General features: G+C 40.4%; 1 protein-coding gene and 1 pseudogene across 1 annotated transcript in view; both read right to left on the bottom strand.

The window, feature by feature from the left end:
- Positions 1 to 25,492, bottom strand: part of sez6b (seizure related 6 homolog b) — a 271,755-nt gene that overhangs the window by 51,394 nt on the left and 194,869 nt on the right. The gene's annotated exons all lie outside the window — the stretch shown is intronic.
- Positions 9,660 to 11,927, bottom strand: LOC137887655 (general transcription factor II-I repeat domain-containing protein 2-like; annotated as a pseudogene).

Here is a 25,492-nt window from a genome sequence, read left to right as displayed (position 1 = left end):
CTTTTTCCAAGATCTCCCCCTGTACATTTCTTTCCACTGGGCGGAAAAATAGATATCTCAAATGTGAAACGACCAAAACAGGTCGGAGTTTGACAGAAAATACACAACTACAATTACAAATAGAGGCATGTCTCTAAAAAAACCCAGAATATCTGGTTACTAATTTCAAATTGAGTTCAGCCACATTCCCTTATTAAGGATCTAGTGGCAATCTGCCGTCTAGACTTTGCTCGCCATGTGAGATTCTTTAACTATCATACTCTGCTGTATGAATTTTAATACTGTATTCATAGGACCTTTTTGTAAATATGATAGAAACCCCATAGGCCCTGACTTTCCAAACTGCCATAGTCAAATTGATTTTTAATTAGGCTGCCTGCTTGAACAGAGGTAAATAAAGTAACAAATATCCCATGGAAAATGTACAGCAACACCACCACAGTGACATTTAGTGTACCAGTGTCCCCATGTGGCTACCACCTGGTAGGTAGCATTTACACCCACACACACACTTGTACAAAGACCTGTCACATCACTGCCAATATGTGGGGAAAGTGTGCAGGCTGGCTCTCAGGTGACCAGTTAACTAACAGGCTTTTTTTATTGCCACCGATTTGTCTCCCTTCAGGCTCCTGGCATTCAGCCAAACATATTAATAATATATTTCTGCTAAAGACTCTGATCCATCTCACTGTAATTGTCCAAGTTTTATTGTTAGCCCTTGGATGGTTTGGCAGTAGTGCTGCTATTGATTCTGTCTGTTGGGGACAGCGCTGTGCCTCAGGCGAGGAAATATGTAGGGAGATTAAATAGGCCAATAAATGACAACCTATACGACCTCGGCCACCTCCAACACTCTGTTAGAGCTGAGGGATGGTGGCCAGCTCTATAGTGTTTCCAAAGAAATAGAGATAAGAAGAGAAGTTGGTCTTTATAGTATTTCTCATTAGAGCAACATCCCAGACTAGTGCAGCCATACAGCAGCTGCTGGAGCTGTGTCCTATCACTCCCTGAGCTAGTCATTACCATGGTCAGCTGCAGCTATTAATATCCAGGCCAACCAAAAACTATGAAGCTCATAGGCTCACGGGAGACTAGAAAAGAGATAAAAGAGCCATCATGGTAGCATTGTGGCATCATAACACTGGTGCTAACAGGGAGCTTTCACCAAGACAAATTGCCTTGCAGCAGTAAAATGCAGAATGCTACATCACTTTGTCTTGTCTTCATAGACCTTAAGGCCATGTATGATGTTTTGGTTGTAATGAAAGGTTATTGATAATCACTGCTTTAATTTTTTTTTGTCATACAAGAGGGTACAAGTTGACCTAGTGCGACATATCATAGTTTGGGTATTAAAAACTGATGAGTAGCAAAATATGATAGCTGAACATCCATAGAGTAAAGGTAATGGAAATGTAACAATACATCTAATGGGCTATATTTGATTGTTAGACCTTTGTACTAGTTGGACAAAGTTTTCAATCTGTCCATAGATACATATCACAGGGTCATGCTTGAGTAACTTCTCACAATAGTAGACTGTGGAAGTTCTATTGAGCTTGCATCCCACAGGCAGAACAGTGGGTGGTGTGAACTTAAAAACAAATGAGTACAATACAGAACCAACAATATAAGTACTACAGGACAGAAAATATGAAATGACTATATGAAATGAAAAGTCAAACTGAGACAATGGGCATTATGAAGCAACATTGTCCCGAAAGACAGTAGTGACATTGAGTCAAATAAACTAAAACTAAGTAAATATGTGATTTTACAGAGCCTTAATAAGGCTTAACAAATTTCCCCCTGGGGATAAATAAAGTATACATCTATCTATCTATCTATCTATCTATCTATCTATCTATCTATCTATCTATCTATCTATCTATCTACAGTTGTGGTCAAAAGTTTACATACACTTGTAAAGAACATAATGTCATGGCTCTCTTGAGTTTCCAGTTATTTCTACAACTCTGATTTTTCTCTGATAGAGTGATTGGAACAGATACTTCTTTGTCACAAAAAACATTCATGAAGTTTGGTTCTTTCATGACTTTATTATGGGTTAACAGAAAAAGTGACAAAATCTGCTGGGTCAAAAATATACATACAGCAACATGAATTAGCAATTTTGGTGACTTAGAAAGTTGTGTCAATGAAATGAGCTTCATAGCATGGCCTCTTAACTTCTTGTGAGTGATTATGAGTGACTACAGCTGGTGACTTCTCTGAGGCCATTTAAATAGGGCTCATTGGATACAAACGCCCACAAACGCTACAATGGGAAAGTCAAAGGAGCTCAGCATGGATCTGAAAAAGCGAATCATTGACTTGAACAAGTCAGGAAAGTCACTTGGAGCCATTTCAAAGCAGCTGCAGGTCCCAAGAGCAACAGTGCAAACAATTGTTTGTAAGTATAAAGTGCATGGCACTGTTTTGTCACTGCCACGATCAGGAAGAAAACGCAAGCTATCACCTGCTGCTGAGAGAAAATTGGTCAGGAGGGTGGAGTCAAACGAGAACCACCAAAAAGCAGATCTGCCAAGAATTAGAAGCTGCTGGAACACAGGTGTCAGTGTCCACAGTCAAGTGTGTTTTGCATCTCCATGGACTGAGAGGCTGCCGTGCAAGAAGGAAGCCCTTGCTCCAAAAGCGGCACCTTAAGGCTCGACTGAAGTTTGCTGCTGATCACATGGACAAAGATAAGACCTTCTGGAGGAAAGTTCTGTGGTCAGACGAAACAAAAATCGAGCTGTTTGGCCACAATGCCCAGCAATATGTTTGGAGGAGAAAAGGTGAGGCCTTTAACCCCAAGAACACCATGCCTACCGTCAAGCACGGTGGTGGTAGTATTATGCTGTGGGGCTGTTTTGCTGCCAATGGAACTGGTGCTTTACAGAGAGTAAATGGGATAATGAAGAAGGAGGATTACCTTCAAATTCTTCAAGATAACCTAAAATCATCAGCCCGAAGGTTGGGTCTTGGGCGCAGTTGGGTGTTCCAACAGGACAATGACCCCAAACACACATCAAAAGTGGTAATGGAATGGCTAAATCAGGCTAGAATTAGGGTTTTAGAATGGCCTTCCCAAAGTCCTGACTTAAAATCCCATTGAGAACATGTGGACAATGCTGAAGAAACAAGTCCATGTCAGAAAGCCATCAAATTTAACTGAACTGCACCAATTCTGTCAAGAGGAGTGGTCAAAGATTCAACGAGAAGCTTGCCAGAAGCTTGTGGATGGCTACCAAAAGCGCCTAATTGAAGTGAAAATGGCCAAGGGACATGTAACCAAATATTAGCACTGCTGTATGTATATTTTTGACCCAGCAGATTTGATCACTTTTTCTGTTAACCCATAATAAAGTCATGAAAGAACCAAACTTCATGAATGTTTTTTGTGACAAAGAAGTATCTGTTCCAATCACTCTATCAGAGAAAAATCTGAGTTGTAGAAATAACGGGGAAACTCAAGAGAGCCATGACATTATGTTCTTTACAAGTGTATGTAAACTTTTGACCACAACTGTATCTATCTAGTACTGGCATTCAGGAAAAAATCAAAATGCATCTAAGAGCAGTATGTAAGCCATTGAGAAGCGGAACACACACAATATCATCAAAGGGTTTTTATAGTCTTAATTGGGATCAATGGACCAACAGTATTTCTCTAGCAAGCCAATCATTATATTTCCAGAAAACATATGATCTAAATTTGATTTTATGATATTCATACAAGACTTTATAAAAAATTCAGACAACCAAAAACCTTGGTTCAATTTATATACTGTGTGTGTATATATATATATATATATATATATATATATATATATATATATATATATATATATATATATATATATACATACATATTAGTATGCAAACATTTGAGGGACAAAGGGGGGGCCCCTTCCTCAAAGTTACATGGTTCATTTATTCTCATTGTACAATAAGGTTGCGCAACAAAATGCAGTTTCAAGTCCCATTTTCAGTTTTGGACCTGTCTGGGATGTCGGGTCAATATATGCAGTTACATACCCAGTCTCTTTTTAACATAAACTTCTGTGTTTACAGGAAACGTACAGTTTGCAATCTTATTGCGGTTAGATAAATACAATCTCTTTTCACAATAATGTAGATTTACCTAGTTTTTAAGTTTACTAATATATATTTTCCTACTTCAGTAGGCTGTATTACTGTTTTCTCTGCTGCCATGAGCTGCTTAACCAACACATTACATTACAGTCACACATGAGCCCCAGACTGGCCATAAGCCAGCTCTTTACAACTGCTGTTGGTCTCTACTGTATCTAATCAGACCTTGTGGCTACAGTGTAGATCACAGGAGAAGAGCAATCATTTGAGATGTTTATTAGTCCCCTGTAGCTAGCGGATGTAAATTGAATTCATTTATTTTTTGTGGCCACATTGTGATATGGCTTTGATGAATTGGCTCCACTCGGATCAAACTTCATCTGTAATCTCATTTGGTCCCCCAGAGCATTTATTTCTGTTGACCATTGGCCTCGCATTACTGTGAGGAACTGACAAACTCCGCAGAGATTAATGCATCTGGCAGCTCTGTTTCCAGGCTTCAGTCTTGAGCAGCTGGAATCTCTGTGCCACACGACACCAGGGTCTTTCTGCATAGCATGCCTCATTTATGGTAAATATGCTTGAATTGTCTGAAAAGGTCACTTAGTCACAGAAGCAAATGCCAGCTTAGTATTAACATTCAATACATTCTTTCACCTAAAGGTAGACACTCAAATGAATCATTAAAATCAGATTTACACAAACGTGAGCCCTAAGCATGCCTTATCAACACCATCAAAGCAGATTGCACCAGATGATGAATCTTGCAGATTTTGGTAACCTCTGACCTTTCCTTTTGCACCGCTTGCAATCCAAAACATCCCTGTTGTACATGAGAAATATCAAAATCTATGCAAAGTATACATTCTGCACACAATACACTAAGGCTAATATCGTTAACCATAAGGCCAATCACACAACAACACAACACAACAACTAAGCCCTGTAACAGAATACGCACAGCACACTCACCTCTCTCTCTCTCTAACCTGACACACATTCACGCACTGGAACCCGACACACAGACCTTGGCTCGGCTTCCTCTAGTCGCCGTCCTTGTATCCAAGAAGAGGAGAAACAACATCCTGCTTTAATCTAGGTTCTCCCAAAAGGCAATGGATCAATATTGTCCAAAATGGGTCCAATTAGTTTGCTCCGTGCAACCTGTTGCGTCACTGGCTGGTTGTGTCATTTATGGCGGAAAATCATTTCTCGCACTTACTATTTGTGAATAAATGTTTTGCAGTTTGAATAAAGAAAACTGCTGGGCATTAGTAATCTTTTAAAAGACAAAATGAGGGTGACAAATGATTGTCTTGTGATTTTTTAATGAAATTTTGCTATTGAGGCTTAGGGGGTCTGGAGTGTCAATCAAGAACCCCCATATTTTGCACACTGACCTATATTCCTGAGGAGCAGATAAGGCATCCAATTCTGAATAAAAGACTGATGTTCCAACAAAGTTGGTTATCTATGTCAGTCAATTTTAGTTAATACAACTTTAATGCTCACGTTAATAAATAAATAGTCAAAAGCTGTAGATCAAGCCTGAAGTAGGCCTATTCTTTCATATTAATCGTGTGGTAAGATCCTGCTGTATAGGTTTTCTTATATGTGCATCTTATACATCCTCAGAGATCTTAAACAGAAATTGGAATGCTCACGAATGCCATGTCTTAATTAATCCTTGTATTTCCCTACATTTTTAATATACTCAGTGGTACACATTTTTGTAAACCATTGTTGTTTTGTTTTTGTTTAATTCATTCTATCTTGAATTAATAATCAAGTTTTATTCTGTGATTTATATCAAACTGTTTGCTACTGTTCTGCAGCTGAGAAAGGTCTCAATGTAGGCCTTTGAAAAGGCTTTCAAATATGGAATAATTAAAAAGGCTAATTAGTAGTAATTCTGTGAAATAAGCTTAAATTAAAAAATCAATATAGTTTATTAAAATGGGAGTGGTTTGCTGTTCCTGACATGGACACACCGCCCCTCATTCACAGAATATAATAATAAAGAAGAAGTTAAAAGAAAGGCTCTTCTACGCGGGACTTTGAAGCTGAACTGTGATCTCTACAAGCCTACCGAGAGATGGAGACGAGAGAGAGAGAAATGAAGACAAAGAAAACAACCGTAGTTAACTTCAGATACTAGATGCTGGACTAATTTAGAAATTAATAAACATTAATTAAGATTCAGACCCAAAGTAATATCTCCCTTAAATTAGAACTTGAAATATGAATATGAAATTGCTTCACCATCTTCCTTGTCCTTTTAAAAACTGAACTGCTGAATGGTACATTAACTATCTGAACAAAATATTATTAATAAACATCAAACAACATATCGTTGATTAATGAACATGAATTAATTATATAAATCAGTGATTCTACCTGCACATGTGATCCTATTATTCATAAATGGTTAATCAATCCATTATTGTAGTCATTTATTCATACTTGATTCATTGAGTTGGTCTTTATTCGTTTTATTAAAGTAAAATAAATGATGTATTTGTCTGTTTTGTATGTGTAGTTAACAAAGCAATAAATATTTCATTCATGAGAATGTGATCATTTGATTAACCTGTGTCATGATGTTGGGTTGCGGTCGAAAAGTCCAAAGATGACCTCCTAATGTCTATTCCTAACCACTTTTCCTTGACCTCTATGGAAAACATCACAGGGTCAAGGAAAGATGTGAAGGAGGGTTCATGAGGAGTTAGGAAAAGACAACCGTGGTGTTTAGAGAATCCAACACTTTCATTAAGCTCATTAAGATTGTCACTGTCTATTCATATTCATCAACAGGAATGCCATTACTTTATAACTGTATGAGTATAATTGTTAAACCTGTGTAAGATAGCATATTGTTTGTTTTCATGGACAGCCATATGGTGCGTCACATTAAATGTTGGCGCAGCATTGTGAGGCCGAATTATCTACTTTCCTTTCGTAAAGGAAGGTTCAGTGTTTCCTATGCTAAAGGAGCTAATAAAGGAAGCATTGAAGCACCTTTCCTTAACATTGAGAGAATTCGAAGAGAATCACAGCGGCCACTTAGATACTTCCGCATCATTTCACTTAGTTAGGAACCTTCCTGAGCAAAAAGGACTATTCGACTGCAGCCTTGGTTTTGGTTTAGTTTGTTTCCTGTTTTATTTTGATGTTCCCTGCCTCTTGTGTCTTGTGTTTGTTTGACTTCCTGTCTTTGTGGGTTTTCCTCCTTTTTTCTGTGGATAATCTGTGTTGTATTGTCTTGTTGTCTGATTAGTTTCTTGTGTATTTACAGTCTTGTCTTTTGTCTGTTGATTTTCAGTTTGTCTCCTATGTTCATGGTTTGTAGCCTTCATTTCTTTTTTCCTCCTTTCCTGGTTTTTGGATTTTCAGTATTCACTTTTGGACTCATCCAAGTATTGTACACCTGTGCACACCCTGGTTGTAGAGGCTCCACCTCCTGTTAACTACAACTTTAAAGTGCTGAATGTAGTACTGAGAGGTTTACAAGTAGATGCCACACTTACACAATCAAAGATCCCCAGATCTACAGTATGAGAGAAAACAAATATTCTTTATTAAAATGAATATCCTTCTGCTCCTACAGTCTGTCTGCATTTGGGCCCATCCCCTGTTGTCTGTTCTTCAGACTGTGACACTGTATGAAATATTTAGTCACTGTACACATGCCAAGAACTGTGTAGCATTCCTAAGATTGAGACTTGATTGATTAATATGAATTAAAGTAAATCAAGTTTTCTTAGTTTTTCTCAAATTTGGTGGCGTCCTACATTTGAATCTAATGTAAAATGATATTGTGCCTTCAACTACTTGTGTCCGATAGCTGAGTGCCATCATTCCTCTCCCACGCTTTACACCAATTCATGCTTTTCTGATTCATAATTCTGATATTTATTTATTTCAGTACATATTAAACCTGCAATAACTGATTTTTAATACAACAGTAATTATAACCTTATAAAGTTAAGGCAAGTTGTTATGGCAAACATGTTAAAGTTGCTCATTTACACACACAGAGCAACATCAGCATTCATTTGGAGTTGTGTTTGTGCAGACACTGCAAATGTTATTAGCCGACTGAATGGGTGTTATCAGCGGTTATCAGCCTACTAGATATGGGTTTGAAGAGCCTGCTAAACATACTGGAAGGTTCAGAAGGTCGTTAGGAATGACATCTGCATGGCATGGCTAGATGAGTCAAACAAACGCAGGACGTTAACCCTGAAGACTGTTGTTTGTGTCATTGTCAAAATATTTTGACAACTTTTGTACAGTGCGAAATAGTCCACAATGGGTTAATGGATGGGTCAAACACAAGACTTTCTTCGTTACTTGTTATTGACTTTTTAGTCAGGTGACCTGTTTGTCACTCACTAGTCACGAGTCTTTAGTCAAGTTAATGTCAACCCCGCTCTTTTCCTAGCAGCGTGACATGAAGCAAAATCCTTTTGTTAGGTTTGGTGAGTTCAAAAAGACACAAGTGTTAAGACGGATAGTGAAGATCATAGAAAAATAGCTATTTCTTAACTCTTTATTAGAATCCCTGTCTAATACTAATACCCTGAAAACTTTCAGCCAGATATAATGGCATATTCTGTGCATATAATTTCTAATGGTTTTAGCAACCACTATTTGAAGTGTAATGTTAAAATTACGTAAATTAAAAAGTTAAAACCTAAATTGAACAAATATATTTTTTAAATGAGATATAACGGCCATGACAAAAACCATGAAATAACTTTAAGTGAATGTTCAGCTCTTTACAGTGGAGTATGGCATAATGTGCCATACTCCACTAACAATCGATTTTAGACTGGTGAGTATTGAGTTCCTCCAGCAATACTCTGGAATCATTTCTCAGCTCTGACATCTGACAACACAATATTCATATTAATAATGACTAGATAATAACATAATAATAATTTTGTAATAATTTGTTGAAGGAGGAGCTGCCAATATACCACTGGTGGTTTTAAAGAAACTATGTATTATTTTAATACAAATCCAGACATTTTAAGCACTGCCTTAATTTCAGTGTGATCCACAGGGAGAAAAGTCTTGACAGAGAGAACGGCAGAGGACGACAAAGAAAGACCTACAGTAGCTGCTCCGAGGAGAATCCAATGGGGATGCACACTTCTTTTCTCCATCCTCAAGAGACCATCAACAATGATAAATAGCCAGCAGGGAAGAGAGGATGAGGGCACAGAAACACCCAGATCATACATAAAGTAGGGCCCCACAGATGATGCAGGATGAGCTGGATAGAAAAGAACAAGGGGAGAAACAAATTGCCAGCAGACTGTGGTCTAATCTGTGTTGCTTTGGAAATGTGTCTCTCTTCTGTATTCCCCCACTCCCTGTGAGTCAATGAGCCAGAGAAGTACAGTAAAACCCCCACACACCCAGCCTCCACCCCTGCAATCCATTTCATTTGTGCTTTATTGCAGCAGCCTCTCAGCTCAGTGGCAGTGGCTTGTGGCTGCACTACGTGGACATGTTGTTATAGCAAGATCACTCTGCTGTTTCTCTTTCAATTAGCCTAACATGGTGTGGAGCATCAGACCTCCCACCCAGAGGTGAATCACCCAGTAGGACTGCAGAGCTCTCGTCCTCTGATGGCGAGCTGCTCTACGGGCCAATGAAGGGACACATGGGGTTTGTAATGATAGGGACCATGAAGGAGCTCATGAGGTGAACCATCAGCAGCTGATGCTAATGTCTTTACTGCAGTCCACCATTGAGGATTCTGCAATTGCGCACTGTCCAGTCCTCCAATGGGCAGTATTTCGTGACAGCATTCGGTGTGTTTCTATATTGGCCCTGCTAGCACGAGAATGACAATGTCAGTAACACTTTGGTCTAAAGCAAGATATTTCAACAACAACTAGTGAGGTTGCCATGGAAGCTGGTATGGATACCATAATTTGATAAAGAAGCTTGGTATTCAAATAATGGACGGTCACAGGGCTTGATGTTGAACATCCCAAAAAGGTAACATGGGCATAGTTGCAGATATAGTGATTGAAGATAATGTATTGTGTTGGCCTCCCAAACTGCAGATTTGTTCAAAAGTATTTACAGAAATGTGTGAAAGAATAAAGTCGTTTCACACAAACTGGTCCAATTTGGCGTCCAAAAACCTAACAGATGTGTAGTTTAAGTTTAGTTCTAAGCAAGGTGAGCAAATGTGAAAATGTGTACTTTTTGTACAAATGGCTACTGAAACAAATGTATATTTGCTGATTGAGAGGAAATTGTCTCCGTGTGGGAGAGGGGAGGTAGAGAGAGAGAGAGAGAGAGATTACCCGATTTTGGCCCCTCTTATTATCAACATTTCATCAATTACTATATTAAAATGAGATATAACTTCATATATCTCCTGCTGTGCTTCAACACAGCAGGAGAGAGAATAGTGCAGAAAATTAAAAGCTGCTAAATTGTAGGGGTGGGCAAACTTTTCGGCTCAGGGGCCACAATGAGTTTTAAAATTTAACAGATGGGCCGGGCCAGTAGCAGATGGATGGAGAGTGTTTGTGTGAACTAATATAAAATACAAGTAAAAGACATCATCTAAAAAGTAAAGAAAACTTACATTTAATTTCAGTGGGAACAGTGTTGTTGGTCACCCTTTTTTGCCAGTGCATCAAAGTTTGATGTCAGTTTGGTTGTGGTAATTCTCAGGACAGATCTGAGGTGTTCATCAGTTAACTGGGATCTGTGGCGTGATTTGTTGACGTTCATCACGCTGAACGTCTGCTCACACACGTAGGTAGAGCCAAACAACACCAGCATCCTCTGTGCCATCCTCCTAATGTTTGACTTCGCTTAGTGAAGCATAAAACTCATCCAGTTTAAGGGAGTTGAACTTCTCCTTTAAGATGGAGTCACATTGAAGAGCAATCAGTTCCAATTGCAAATCCTGCGGCGCTGTTTCATAGTGACAGGGGACATGACACCAGCTGAAGTGACTTGTAAATTTTTTCAAAATCAGAGAACCGACGGCAGAATTCTACGTGCAGGTCGTCCAGCGATTTGCTGTATTTCTTCATAAGTCGAGGGATGAAGGAATGAGCAAATTAATGGTTTGAAATTTGTCTTGAGAATAAAGTCAACTTGGCTTTGAAGGCTCTCACATTTGTGTACATTTCGTGCACAAATTGATCTTTCCCTTGTAGCTTTATGTTCAGCTCATTCATGTGTGTCAATATGTCCACAGCAAAAGCAAAATCACAAAGCCAATCTGCGTCGCTCAGCTCGGGAACATCGTCAGCTTTCCTGATTAACTCCAAAAATTAGCTAATCTCCCCTTTGAGCGCCCACACTCGTCGACATACTTTCCCCAAACTTAACCAGCGGACATGAGAGTGATAAAGCAAGTCCTGATGGTCAGCATCAGTTTCCTCAAGGAACTTAATAAATTGACGATGCTGAAGTCCCCTTGCTCGTATAAAGTTAACGAGTTTTACGACTGGCTTCACTACATGATCAAGCTGCAATACAGACTTACACAGTGCTCCCTGATGGATTATGCAGTGAAGGAAAATTACATCCAGCTAAGGGTTTTCCTCTTTCACATTATCCTGGATTCTTTTCAGCAGCCCAACGTTTTTTCCTGTAACGTTTGGCGATCCATCTGTGGTGACATTCACAAGTTTACACCAAGGTAGCTTCAGCCTCTCGATGACACCACCATCTGTGGTGACATTCACAAGTTTACACCAAGGTAGCTTCAGCCTCTCGATGACACCAGACACCCTGCCATACAAGTCCTCTCCTCGTGTTGTCCCCTTTAGAGATTCCATGGTCAAAAATTCCTCCGTTATTTTAAAATTGTCATTAATCCCTCTGATAAAAATTTAAAGCTGAGCGGTGTCTTTTACATCGTTACTTTTGTCCAATGCTAACGAATATAACTTAAATGACTCAGCTTTTTTGTTTAACTCGCTGGGTAAGTCTTCGTCAATTAGTTCTACACGGCGAGTCACTGTCCTGTGTGATAAACTAAGTTTTTGCTCTCTGGACACAAGAGACCTGCTGTCTCATGCATTCTTTCAAAAACTCCCTTTCGGAGAAAGGCTTGCTGCCCTTTGCTAGTTTCAATGCTAGCAAATAACTTGCCTTGGTGCTTGACTCTTGAATAGCAGTTTGTCGGAGAAAAATATCTTGCTGTGTCTTTAAATTGGCTGCCAACCTCTGAGCAGTAGCCGCCCTTTCTTACGTACACTGCTAGTGTAGTTTGCATGCTGGTGGAAAAGTGGCAGCTGATATTGTATTCTTTGAAAACCGCAACGGTTTCTTGGCAAATAAGACATACAGCCTTTGATCGCACTTCGTGAAAAAATATTTAGCTGTCCACTCCTCATTAAACACTCGGCACTCACTGTCGACTTTTCTTTTCTTTGGTCCACTCATTGTTACAGAAGGGCTCAATGCAGTGGCAAAGGTGAATTAGGCTACACCACACTACTACGTCCACACGGCATTTCAGCATCGTTTTCGATATTATCTCAGTCCAGACTAACACGCCTGAAAACAAATACCACATGACTATTCACGTACACTGGCCATGCGGGTGGGTGCCGGTGTAAACAGGAAGTAGAGTGGTTGCTTAGCTAAACAAAATACGACAGAGTAATAAAATGGTCTTTAAGAATGAAAAGTCATGTTTGATACTTAAGATAAAGTCAAACAGACACAATTAGTGGAAAGTTGTATTTTTCTGACTTAGTTACAGCGCTGCAGGTTTTGCTCTCTCTTTCTCACACACATCAAATTTAGTTTAAAATGAACCCTTTCACATAAACGTTTACTAGATTATGATCCATAAATGTGGTCAACACACGTCACTCACTCGTTTCCTCGGTTTCGTTGTTGTCTGTTCTCACTCGTAGCTCTGCTGGTGGCTGAAGTCTCTGTCGTACTGGAGAGCAATTTATGTTTTGTTCCTTTACATTTTATCTGCGGACTTCACAATAGTTGTGCAGAACAAAATAAGCATGAATAAAGACAGGAAAATCCTCCGTTTTGTGTCCATTCTCCTCAAAGCCGCTAACCGTGACTTCAGACATCTCCGTAGGTCTGATAACGCTGCTGGACACGCCGCTCACTAATCACTCCAATAACAACTGCTTCCTCCACAGAAATGCAGACTTTAACTGGACAACAGCTGCTAGTAAAGACAACAAGGTCAGCAACACATCAGTTGTCCATGTTGAATTAATCTGGTAGTCGATCGGTAATCAAGGCTGTTGTTGTTTGTGATCTTCCGGGAAAGGGTCACGTGATAGGGGCGTGACGAATCATGGAAGGACACGTCATGACTGCTAAGAACCAATAGAGAGAATAGACCAGACTCCAGCTAGTCAATTGTGTCTGGAGTGCGCCATCTAGTGAGATCAACTGAAACACCGGGTATTGCAGGAAAAAGGCAAAAGGAATGCAGTCTTTACTATAATTTGGACAATTTTGTACCAATATTCGACGGGCCGTAGTTTCCCCATGCCTGTGCTAAAACGTCACTGTAGGAGCTGCAGCAGTACCAACTGAAGACAAAAGACCAACTATGCAATACCAGTACAGTATTACTTTTCACATAATTTTTTCTGACCTTCTCTCTGTTTTGAATTTGGGGTGTCTGTTGTTTGGTGCTGAGCAGCTACCGTAGAGTGGCTTTTTAGAGCTTTTCTACTGAAACACAGCTGAAAGTCTCTGATAAAGCTGAAGGGGAGGTGTATTGACAACTTTCACATTGTTTTCACATTTAAAGCATCGTTATTATACAAATATCGATTACAGTTCTTTATAATTGTGAAGACACAAAAACTGGTACTTGTGGCACAATTATTGAAAGCACTAGCTCATGTATCTATTGACCAGATTTGCTAACCTATAAGCACATTTTCTACTTTACACTAAGTTTTCCAAATGCTGCTTTTTCCAAATAACATATGGTTATCTCCATTAGACACATCAGTAAAAACTAAAAGCCTGTGTGTTGTTTGCTAAACACTGCCATTGAAATACCACACTCAATTATCAATCACCTGCACCCAGAATGCACTTGTGAAAACAGCTGTAACAAATTAGATCACTCAGAAACCAGAGCTTGAACACTATAAATAGATTCAGGTTTGCTCTGTGCTGTGATCAGCAAATACTGTGTTTAGTTTACACTACAATACAGTAACTATGTTCATGTCATTGTCAGTTAGTCATTGTGTCTGATACTGTTATGAGTATTGATAATATACACATTGTATTTGTGTTCTTAATCTCTATTTGCAGCATGCTACAAATGATAGTGGTGTTTTGATAGTGGTGCACATCAGTGTGCAGTTGTCAAGTGGAAAGAGTTGTTTATTTAGTGCTTGTACAGTGCTGTGAAAAAGTATTTGCCCCCTTCCTGGTTTTGTTATTTTTTTGCATATTTGTCACACTTAAATGTTTCAGATCATCAAACAAATTTTAATATTAGACAAAGATAACCCGAGTAAATACAAAATGCTGTTTTTAAATGATGATTTAATTTATTAAGGGAGAAAAGCTATCCAAACTGACTTGGCCCTATGTGAAAAAGTAATTGCCCCCTAAACCTGATAACTGGTTTTGCCACCCTTGGCGGCAACAATTGCAATCCAGCGTTTGCGATAACTGGCAATGAGTCTTTCACATCGCTGTGGAAGAATTTTGGCCCACTCTTCTTTGCAGAATTGTTTTAATTCAGCCACATTGGATGGTTTTCGATCAGAAACGGCTTGTTGAAGGTCATGCCACAGCATCTCAATCAGATTTAAGTCCAGACTTTGACTAGGCCACTCCAAAACCTTCATTTTGCTTTTTTTGAGCCATTCAGAGGTGGACTTGCTGGTGTGTTTCGGATCATTGTCCTGCTGCATAACCAAAGTGCGCTTGAGTTTGAGGTCACGAACTGATGGCTCGACATTCTCTTTCAGGATGTTCTGGTAGAGAGCAGAATTCATGGTTCCATAAATTATGGCAAGTCGTCCAGGTCCTGAAGCTGCAAAGCAGCCCCAGACCATCACACTACCACCACCATGTTTGACTGTTGGTATGATGTTGTTTTTATGAAATGCTGTGTCAGTTTTACGCCAGATATAACGGGACGCACACCTTCCAAAAAGTTCAACTTTTGTCTCGTCAGTCCACGGAATATTTGCCCAAAAGTCTCGGGGATCATCAAGATGTTTTTTGGCAAATGTGAGAAGAGCCTTTGTGTTCTTTTTGGTCAGCAGTGGCTTTCGCCTTGGAACTCTCCCATGGGTGCTATTTGTGCCCAGTCTCTTTCTTATTGTTGAATCATGAACACTGATCTTAACTGAGGCGAGTGAGGCCTGCAGTTCTTTAGATGTTGTTCTGGGGTCTTTCCAGACTGATACATGTCAGTTACTTTGTTTCTCATCTGTTCTTGAATTTCTTTACATCGCGGCATGATGTGTTGCTTTTAGAGATCTTTTAGCCGACTTCACTTTGTCAAACAGGTTTTATTTAAGTGATTTCTTGATTCAACAGGTCTGGCAGTAATCAGGCCTGGGTGTGGATAGTGAAATTGAACTCAGCTTTCCAAAAAAATCACAGTTCATTCATGATTTATCAAGGGAGGGCAATTACTTTTTCACATAGGGCCGTGAAAGACTCATTGCCAGTTATCGCAAATGCTGGATTGCAATTGTTGCCGCCAAGGGTGGCAAATCCAGTTATCAGGTTTAGGGGGCAATTACTTTTTCACATAGGGCCAAGTTGGTTTGGATAGCTTATCTTTTGGCTAGGTTATCTTTGTCTAATATTAAAATTTGTTTGATGATCTGAAACATTTAAGTGTGACAAATATGCAAAAAAATAAGAAACCAGGAAGGGGGCAAATACTTTTTCACAGCACTGTATGTAAAGTTGTGAAGCTAAAATACTACTTTCAGAAAATTTGATATTGTTTTGAATGAAGTCTGCTTTTTCAAGAGATGTAAGAAATTTAGTATTTTTTGTATATGTATGTTTTTGGTGTGAAGAGTTTCTACATAAATTGTGTTTTAGCAATTGTAAAAAACAAACATGCATTATAAAAAGATGTTGTTTGTGTCCCAATGGGGTCTGTTTACAGCAGTGGTCTCATGCGTATACTGTAGGTAACTCCACTATGTATTTACTAAATTTTTAAAAAATGATTTTATAATTCCGTTTTTTTTGACACCCAATATTTTAAATTTTGGAAAGAACTATGCTTTTCTTGTGCCTTCCATCACTTTACGGACATTGACAGTGATACTGTAGATATTATTTTCAGCTCAACTGCTGTGCTAATTTCCATCAGTGCTATAACTTAAAAAAAACACAATGGAAAGTACCATTTTGCAGTTCTGGATTATTTAAGGACTCTCCACTGAACTTATACTTTTCATGGTTAATACTACTCAGTCTGTGAAAACAGTTATATTATAGAGGGATGATGTATTGGCAAACATTGGCAAGTTGGCAAACATACGTTTATGACACGTACACACTTTGTTTAGCAAGATAATCTTCACAAATGAACATTAAGCTAACTGTGCAACTGTGTTGTGATTGCACAAACCCATCTAAAAATTTAAAAGCCTAATGTGACATATCTGTCACAACAATATTTTCATAACTTTTTAGACATACATTTGTTTGTGAAATATGTTTAGAACAGTTGCAGGTGCAATGTAGGACATGTTATCAAAGCATTAGAATTGTTAAATGTGTTGAAACTTACCTTTAGCAACAAAAACAAGCTTTTTGAAATTAGCTAGTTCTGCCAAATGTGCTGGCCAGCCAGGCAGCCATTTTGGAAGTGATGTCATTGGTACACAAATTAACTCACTGTCACATGACTTCACCAGGATGTTCCATATGTGTCACTTAGGGACTTCAAGAGTTAAAATCAAGGATACAACTCTATAAGGAACTTTACAGGATATTTAAAGTGTCTGTGACAACTGTGTCACCGTGGGTGAACGGCAAAGAGGAAATATTGAAAGATGTTCTCCAATGTTTTTGGAACTTGACTTCAACAATGGAATACAAATTTGCATACTTTGCTGCTTCAAAGTTGACCATTCTTTTTTTAAATGTTTCATTTAGTGCCCTAACTTTTTGCAAGTGCAATACTAAATTACTGATCATTCATTCTGTACACATGACATCTATTGTGCTACTGTTCCTCCTGGGAGAGGAATCCCTCCTCTGTTGATCCCCTTGAGGTTTCTTACTTTATTTTCCCCCTTAAAGGTTTTAATTTATTTATTTATTTTTGTGTGGGGGGAAGGGGGTCCCTTTCCGATGCAAGGGAATTAAAGATGCCCTTTAATAACGCCCTTGGTCTTGTTGAACTGTATGCATTGATATCAGTATTCAATTTTTTTTCTTTTCACTCCCATTTGCAGAAACAGCTCCATGGTTATAAGCTGGTCTAGCATATTATCTTTAAGCTTAAAGCATTGAATGCTCTCATGATACAGAGTAAAAGTATAACTTGCTATCACAGACATTGCCCCAGTTACTAGTATCAGTCTCTTACCCTTTGGATTACTATCCTGCATACTGACAGCCCAGCTGACGTTCTATATTTGTAGCAAAATTAAATTTCCTTTTGCTAACAAAGACAAATGGTCTATTAGCTGTCTTGCATTCTGCATGGACTGATGAAAAATACATGCATCTTCCTCTGTGCCTGGACATCAATAAATAAAGTGACAGAGGAGATACGTTTACGCCTCGCTCATCAGAGCTCATTGGGAGTAATTGAGTGTGACAGGCTTGTAGAGGAGAGGACACTGTGGGTGGGAATTATCCTTCAGTGATGAGATTCAATTTCACAGAATGTCATAACCTCTGTGGGACTGGGCCTTGTCTGTATGGAGAGATACTTTACTGTACAGTCAACTCTGGACTACAAAAAGCTGCGTAGTATCAGACCCTTCTGGACCGCTTATATTTAACATGCATTTGATTGAAATGTGTCATTCTTCTGATACATTCTTCATAATTCTGGTGCCATGACAGCTTGTCTGAGAGTACATCCACATTACTCCGTTTTCGTTTGGAAACGCATATGTTTTGCTACGGTTACACTGAGCGTCCACACTACGCCGGCGTTTTGGAGCACCGTAAACGGAGGAGTTTAGATACGATCCCGAAGCCAGATAACTTTGGAAACTCCGGGTAGCGTATTTGTGTGGACGGACGGAAACGCATAAGTTTGGAAACGATGACGTAACACCCGCGATCGACTACCAGGTTAACTGACAACTGATTACAGGCATTGCTGACCTTGTTGTCTTTACTAGCAGCTGCTGTCCAGTTAAAGTCTGCAAGTCTGCGGAGGAAACAGCTGTTATTGTAGCGATCGGTGAGCGGCGAGAGAGAGAGAGAGAGAGAGAGAGAGAGAGAGAGAGAGAGAGAGAGAGAGAGAGAGAGAGAGAGACCCGCAGCGCTGTAACTAACGTTAAGTCTGAAAAATAAAACGTATTAAACTTTCCACGAACTGTATCTGTTTGACTTTATAGAGGAAGATTTGAGAGAAGATCTTAAGTATCAAACACATACTTACGATCATTAAAGACTACTTTATTACTCTGGTTGCTTAGTTACAAAATACGACAATCTACTTCCTGTTTACATCAGCGCATGCCCAGTGAACGTGAAGAGTCACGTGATATTCGTTTCCAGGCGTGTAGTATGGACGGAGATCACTTCGGAAACGATGGCTGAAACGCCGTGTGGACGGAGATCGTTTTCGTTTGAAGTAATGTGGATGTAGCCTGAGTCACAATTAGAATGGAAGACAATGATACACGATAAAGACCAAACAGGTGTTAAAAATAGAGCATGAAGGTCCTGAGGTGAACTGAAACATTTAGGCAAAACAGTCTAAACTGTTGTATTGAGTGGTAAATCTGTTGGGATGTAATTTTCCGCTAGGTTAAATATAGTTTTCAACATTTTTGAATGGTAAAAAGTGTTCTTTGATCTTTTCTTTTGTGTGCAACATTATTTAATTGGAGATACAACTTAGCTGAATTTCAGGAGCAGGACCATGCCTCAACCACTCCACCACTTCCGGCCAGACTCCTATAAATACCTACTCTTAGCCTCGATTTGTTCGCGCTTTCCGCATTTGGAACCAGAACGCCATGCAGAAAAAGACTTACCTTGCCTTAAACACGGATTTGATCCTTAGCCCATCCGACGACGACGATCCTTTTGCCTTCACAGAGGCAACTCATACATTCAAGGGAAGCCCTCGATCTGCTGTCCTCTCCAAAAAACCCAGGGATACCCACAAGACGCCGCCAACTGTTATTGGGAGTACCCAGGTAGCTCAACGCAGCCAAACCCGCCGATCTCCAACAAGCCGATCAGCCGTATCCACCCGCCAGAATCCCACTATACGAAGATTCAGATCCACGGCCGTCCTCCAATAACTCACATCCCGGTGGCAGAGGGAGACCTGCCACCCCAAGACATAGACAACGGAAACGTAAGTCCCCTCTCTCCTCCTCCGCTCGCTCCAGACTCAGCTCTCGGGAACGATTCTCCGACGACTCCGGTTCCCCGGCACGCCGCGCTCAAAGCCGCCGCTCCCGCGCTTCAGCCAAGTCCCCCGTCGAAGACAGTACCAGCTAAGAAGTCCGACTGGACCGTAGTCCGCCTGCTAAGCGCATTGAAAGAGAAAGGGCTTCCTCACCACTGCTCCGACAACAAAGCCAAACGTTCCAACTCCTTCCAATTTTCCAAAAGTCACGTCAGGCTAAAAACACAAAGTACCTCCATCCAATTCACATCGGCATAACAACAACGACCGTGACACCACGAAGCACCCCCAAGCCCCGCCCTCCCACCACCAAAGTTCCGGGTTGCCAGGTTGCAACGTGTCGCCTCTCATCCCCCTCCACTACCTCAGGCAAACTCAACTTTTCATAGCGGCACCGGGATACCGATTCTCTCTTCTCTCTTCAATCTCCACAGCATTCCATCCCACCTTCCGGACTGGATTCACCAGTCGGTACTTCGGCTGTTCCTTCACATCACCCTTATTCTGCCCTCTTCCCAGGTACCGGGTTGCCAGGTCTTGATTCCTCTGTCCCCCTCTCTAAGCGCATGCCAAACTTCGCGACATCGGCGCAGCTGTTAAAGGGACAATTCTCCTAAAATCCTCGAGCCCAAAGAGTCGTGATGGGCTGACCAATTCTTTCACAGAATACGTTCCTTTGAGTTGATACGTGTTAGCCACAGGCAACAACCTCCGGTTCTGAAAATGAAGCAATTAACGGAAGTGCCTTGAACTCTCATTAACTATACTGGCCATCAGGGCCAGTAGTTTCTAGATGACACTCAATTATACTATAGTAGTATAGTATGTATGCACGATCGTTCGATCAGCGCCTTCGTCACGACGTAACGTAATCCATACGTAATCTTAATGCTCTGAGCATAATATACAACACTTTCTCGTAGCACGTCGTTAGCAGATTCCAACTTTAATCTCACTGGAGTCAAAACGACAAAAATGGGATCATCCACAGAGCATGTAAATGCACCATTTACCTGCCATGCCATCCGCCTCGACTCAAGTTCGACTCAATCTGTCCTCGCTCGTTCAATCAGTGCCATCGCTGCACTACGTAACGCAATCAACGTACCATGTTACTACTCCGAGCATGATATACGGCACTTCCTCGTAGCACAGCGTTAGCAGATCGCAATCTCATAAATTCACGGAGTCATAATGACATCCGTCTCGACTCGCGTTTGATTTAATTTGTCCTCGCTCGTTCATTAAGTGCCATCTCAGTAAGTAATACCATCAAAGTGTAGTTTAAATTCTCCGCACAATGATATACAACAGGTCATCATAACCTACACGAAAGCCGACACGATGATACAGAAACATATCGCGTCTGCAGCAATTTGTGGTTATCCCTGGACAAATGGCAGAGAACCATGAGTTTGTTCATGAGAACCGTTCATTCAGTCACGTTTAATGAGAATAGCTACCAAGCTGTCTACAAGCAGTCACATCAGCCAAACCTGGCAGGGGAACCTTAATGTCTGCTGCCTACTACAGCAGCTCTCTCTAGCCAGGATATCTGGCACCAGAACGCCAGTGCCCCAAGCTATCTACCTCCAGCAATCACATCAACCAGCCTTAGCAGGGTAACCCGGGTCGGGCACCTGGCACTAGGATGCCAGTGCCCCCGCCGCCGCCTACTTCCAGTAACCACAGCAAGTTGCCCTAGCCGAGGCACATGGCACCGAGATGCCAGGGCACCTGGCCCCGGGATACCAGGGCACCGGGATGCCAGGGCACCGAGATGCCAGGGCACCTGGCACCGGAATGCCAGGGCACCGAGATGCCAGGGCACCGAGATGCCAGGGCACCTGGCACCGAGATGCCAGTGCCCTCCGCCACCGGGCCTCGCAGCCATTACGTGGGGCCACGAATGGCCCAGCAAGTCCATCTCTTAACTCCTGACAACCTAGCAGCCGTTTACCCAATCATCAAAGGACGCTGCGACACCCATCCGTCAAGGGTGCGTTCTCAATGCAGCTCATGTCTGGGCCACCGCAACGCCATCGCTTTCTCGTTTCTCATTCCCGAAGTTCAGAAGATTTGCCCTCCTGCAGAGACCCGTCCAACATCGGTTTCGCCATATTCAACGCTGTCGTTAAACCCATAAATCCTACCTCGATTTTGCCGATCATCGAACAGCAGAACTCCATCGTCGATAACCTATCTTTCAATGCCTACCAACTTTACTCTCGCCAGCTTCAATGACCTGTGCAACGGGCAGACAGCCCTGCTTTCTTAGGAGGGCTTCTTTTGGGGATCTGCAGGGCATGGGAGCCGCAGTGGATCCTCAACTCACCAATCAACATTTTGACTGTTGATTGGTGTGCATTGTCCCAGCAAAAAAATAATAAACTAAGCCTTCCCCAAACCGCTAAACTCTCACCCTGGCTTAATCTCCCTCAACCATTCCTCAATGCTCCAAATAATCAATGAAAGTTCGCCCTCTGCTGAGGCAGGGTCCTAGCTAGTGAATTCTAAGTAAATCTGAAGTAGACTGTCAGTGACCACCACAGAAGCACATGCTCAACTGGTTCTAAAACAGAGAGCCAATAAATAACAGAAGCATCATGACTGCTGTCTTACTCTTCTCTGACAATTAGTTAAAGATCAGAGTTCTATTTTAAAGCAAGACTCAATGACTTATTTACTTTTCCACAGCTCACTGATTACTGGAAATGGGTTTCATTGGTAATATTGGGCTGAGTACAATCTCAGTGTCTCAGAGGTAATAGAAGAAAAAGCAGCACAGCTAAAAGAACACACTTAAACAGACATTGAGCATCAATCTTGTCGTTTTGGTTGTCTGTTACACATTGACTATAGGGCTGAACAATTTGAAAAAATGTCTAAGTGTGATATTTTTAACTGATATTGCATTTGCGGTATGATTTGCAAATATGACAAATATGTTTTCCTTATCTGGAGAAGCTGATTGACAATATCACAATATTTAATTCAGTGTGGCTTTGTGGCACAAGGCAGTAATACTGCCTGTGCCAAAGCACACTGACTGTAATCCTGCGGGCTTATTCAGTGTGGCTTTGTGGCACAAGGCAGTAATACTGCCTGTGCCAAAGCACACTGACTGTAATCCTGCGGGCTTATTCAGTGTGGCTTTGTGGCACAAGGCAGTAATACTGCCTGTGCCAAAGCACACTGACTGTAATCCATCCTGCGGGCTTATTATTCAGTGTGGCTTTGTGGCACAAGGCAGTAATACTGCCTGTGCCAAAGCACACTGACTGTAATCCTGCGGGCTTATTATTGTTGGAATGCTGATTCAGCATTCCAAGTATTGTTCTTCGAATCTTTATTCTTCAACTATTTCTTCCGTACGTATTTTGGCACTTAATAACGTCCACATTTCTTAAGCTACAGAAACCGTTCAAATATGAAAATGTTCAGCTTTTTCAGGAGAGGGGTGCTATGTCTTTTTATGTTTCTAATCTTTCAACTTTTTTAATTATTAAGCATTTTGCAATTTTTTTTTGAATGGGATGTCTATGGAGAAACTTTTCAAATCCTCTTAAACTTGTTCAACTTTCAGATCATTCTACTTCCTCATACTTTCAGCTACAGACACCATTTAAACAAAATGAAAAGGCGGCAGGCTCACAGGTGTTCGTGCTTGAGCTAATTACTGAAGTTTATAAACACACAGACTCACAGACACAAGCCTCTCTCTCTATCTCTCTGTGTGTCTCTCTCTCTCTGCGTGTGTATCTCTCTCTCTGTGTGTGTCTCTCTATCTCTGTGTGTCTCTCTCTCTCTGCGTGTGTATCTCTTATACAGTCATTCAAGGTATTAGAGACTTTTAGAGGACCCCCCCACACACTCACACACACACACACACACACACACCATTTTAAAGTACAAGCCCCACCGAATGAATTCCAACTGAAATGCTTTTGATGAAGCCTGTCATTTAATAACCTGTTTGTGTTTATCTAACATTATGATTCAGTCTCCTCTCCTCCTGTCTAACCCACCCAGCCCCACCCTTTCAAAATAAAAGCCCCATGGATTAACTGTATTTAAACATGAAGCTCAAAATGAGGCTTTTTTGTTGAAATAATTAATGTTCTTACTAATACTACGACAACTACTACTACTGCTGCAAATATTTCTAGTATTACTACTACTGCTACTAATACTACTTCTACTACAACTTTTTACAACTTTTGCTGTTGCAACTATTACCATTACTACTACTGCTATTATTACTACCACTACTGCTAATACGACCAGTACTACTATTACTTATACTACAACTGCTACTACTACTACTACTACTGCTGCTGCTATTCATACTACTACCAGTACTAATACTACTACAGCTATTAGTATGAATGCTACTAGTATTTCTACTACTGCTATTACTGCTACTTCAAATACTGCCATTACTATTACTAATACTTCTTCTACTACTACTACTGTTATATTAAATACAACAACCACTGCTACAGCTATTACTACGACTACTTCTACTACTTCTTTGAATTACTAATACTTCTACGACTAATAATACTTCTATTACAACTACAACTTCTACTACTACTATAAATATCTCTAATGCTACTAATACTTCTACTTCAAACAATACCTCTACTACAACTTCTACAAATATCACTACTGCTGACATTTTTTAAGCCACAGAAACCATTCGAATATCAAAATGTTCAGCTCTTTCAGGAGAGAGTGATATGACTTTTCATATTTATAATCTTTACATTTTTGAATTATTAAGCTTTTTGCAATTTGTTTTGAATAAAATATCTATGGAGAAAATCTTCAAATCCTGTTAAACTTCTTCAATTTTCAAAGCCTTCTTCTTTCTCATACTTTCAGCTACAGACACCATAGTTAGACGTTTCAACTAGAAGGGTTTTCAGCAGTGCAGTTTAAATGCTTTCGGGCTTCAACATTTTTCAGACAGGTAGTCTCTCATTTCTGTATTTTCAGCAATGTTTTTGCAATTCATTTCAGCTTTCAGCATTCCAACGCATTTTCAGCAGGAAATGCATTTTCTAGTTATTATTCTTATTCTCCATCTTCCACATCAGAGTTTGCCGTGAAACTAGTCCCACAGCATTGCCAACACCTGCTCAAAAAGTAATTCAACATGTGCGGTTTGATCGGGAATCGTGAGCTATGACTTTTATAAGAAATTCGTCCAGCGGTTTCCCCGAAAATCGCAATCTACGATGAAAAATCGGCCCATTGACTTGAATGGGATTTCGGCGTGAAGAAAGCAAAAAAAACACTTAACTTTGGACCCATATTGACCAGCCATACTTTAACGTAGAAACATGATTCAAAGTTTAAAACGTAGACAAATTGATGGACGTTATTGAGCCAAATGGACATTTTGCTAGCTAGCATAGTTTTCATGAAGTCACCGATTTAGTTTCAGCAAAACTTTGGGTCTGTTTCAGATTTTATAATGGGTGTGTATTGCGCAGCTCGTTAAGTGCTAGAGTGATGACATCACGGTCAGAGTGAAGCAGAGCAGGAAAATGTTCTGTGATTTTTCCAAACAAATTGCTCCCATTCCCACAATTTTTACTCTTTATACACCATTTTTGGCCAAAAAGCTTGGAAATCTTGTGCTGGTCGCAACAAAGTGTCTATGGAATCCAACGGACTTACACATTTGGCTCAAACAGCCGTGGAGCGACATGAATTCCAACCAACTACTCCATTAGGCCCCATGTTAAATCAGAAAAGAAATTTGTCAAAGAAAGCAGACGGTACCAGTTT

The sequence above is a fragment of the Cebidichthys violaceus genome, unplaced genomic scaffold, assembly GCF_023349555.1.
Source record: "Cebidichthys violaceus isolate CVI_PGR_0920_01 unplaced genomic scaffold, fCebVio1.0.p SCAF_1, whole genome shotgun sequence".
NCBI lineage: Eukaryota > Metazoa > Chordata > Actinopteri > Perciformes > Stichaeidae > Cebidichthys > Cebidichthys violaceus.
Note: the sequence above shows the minus strand (reverse complement) of the source record. Positions and strands in the feature narration are given on the sequence as shown.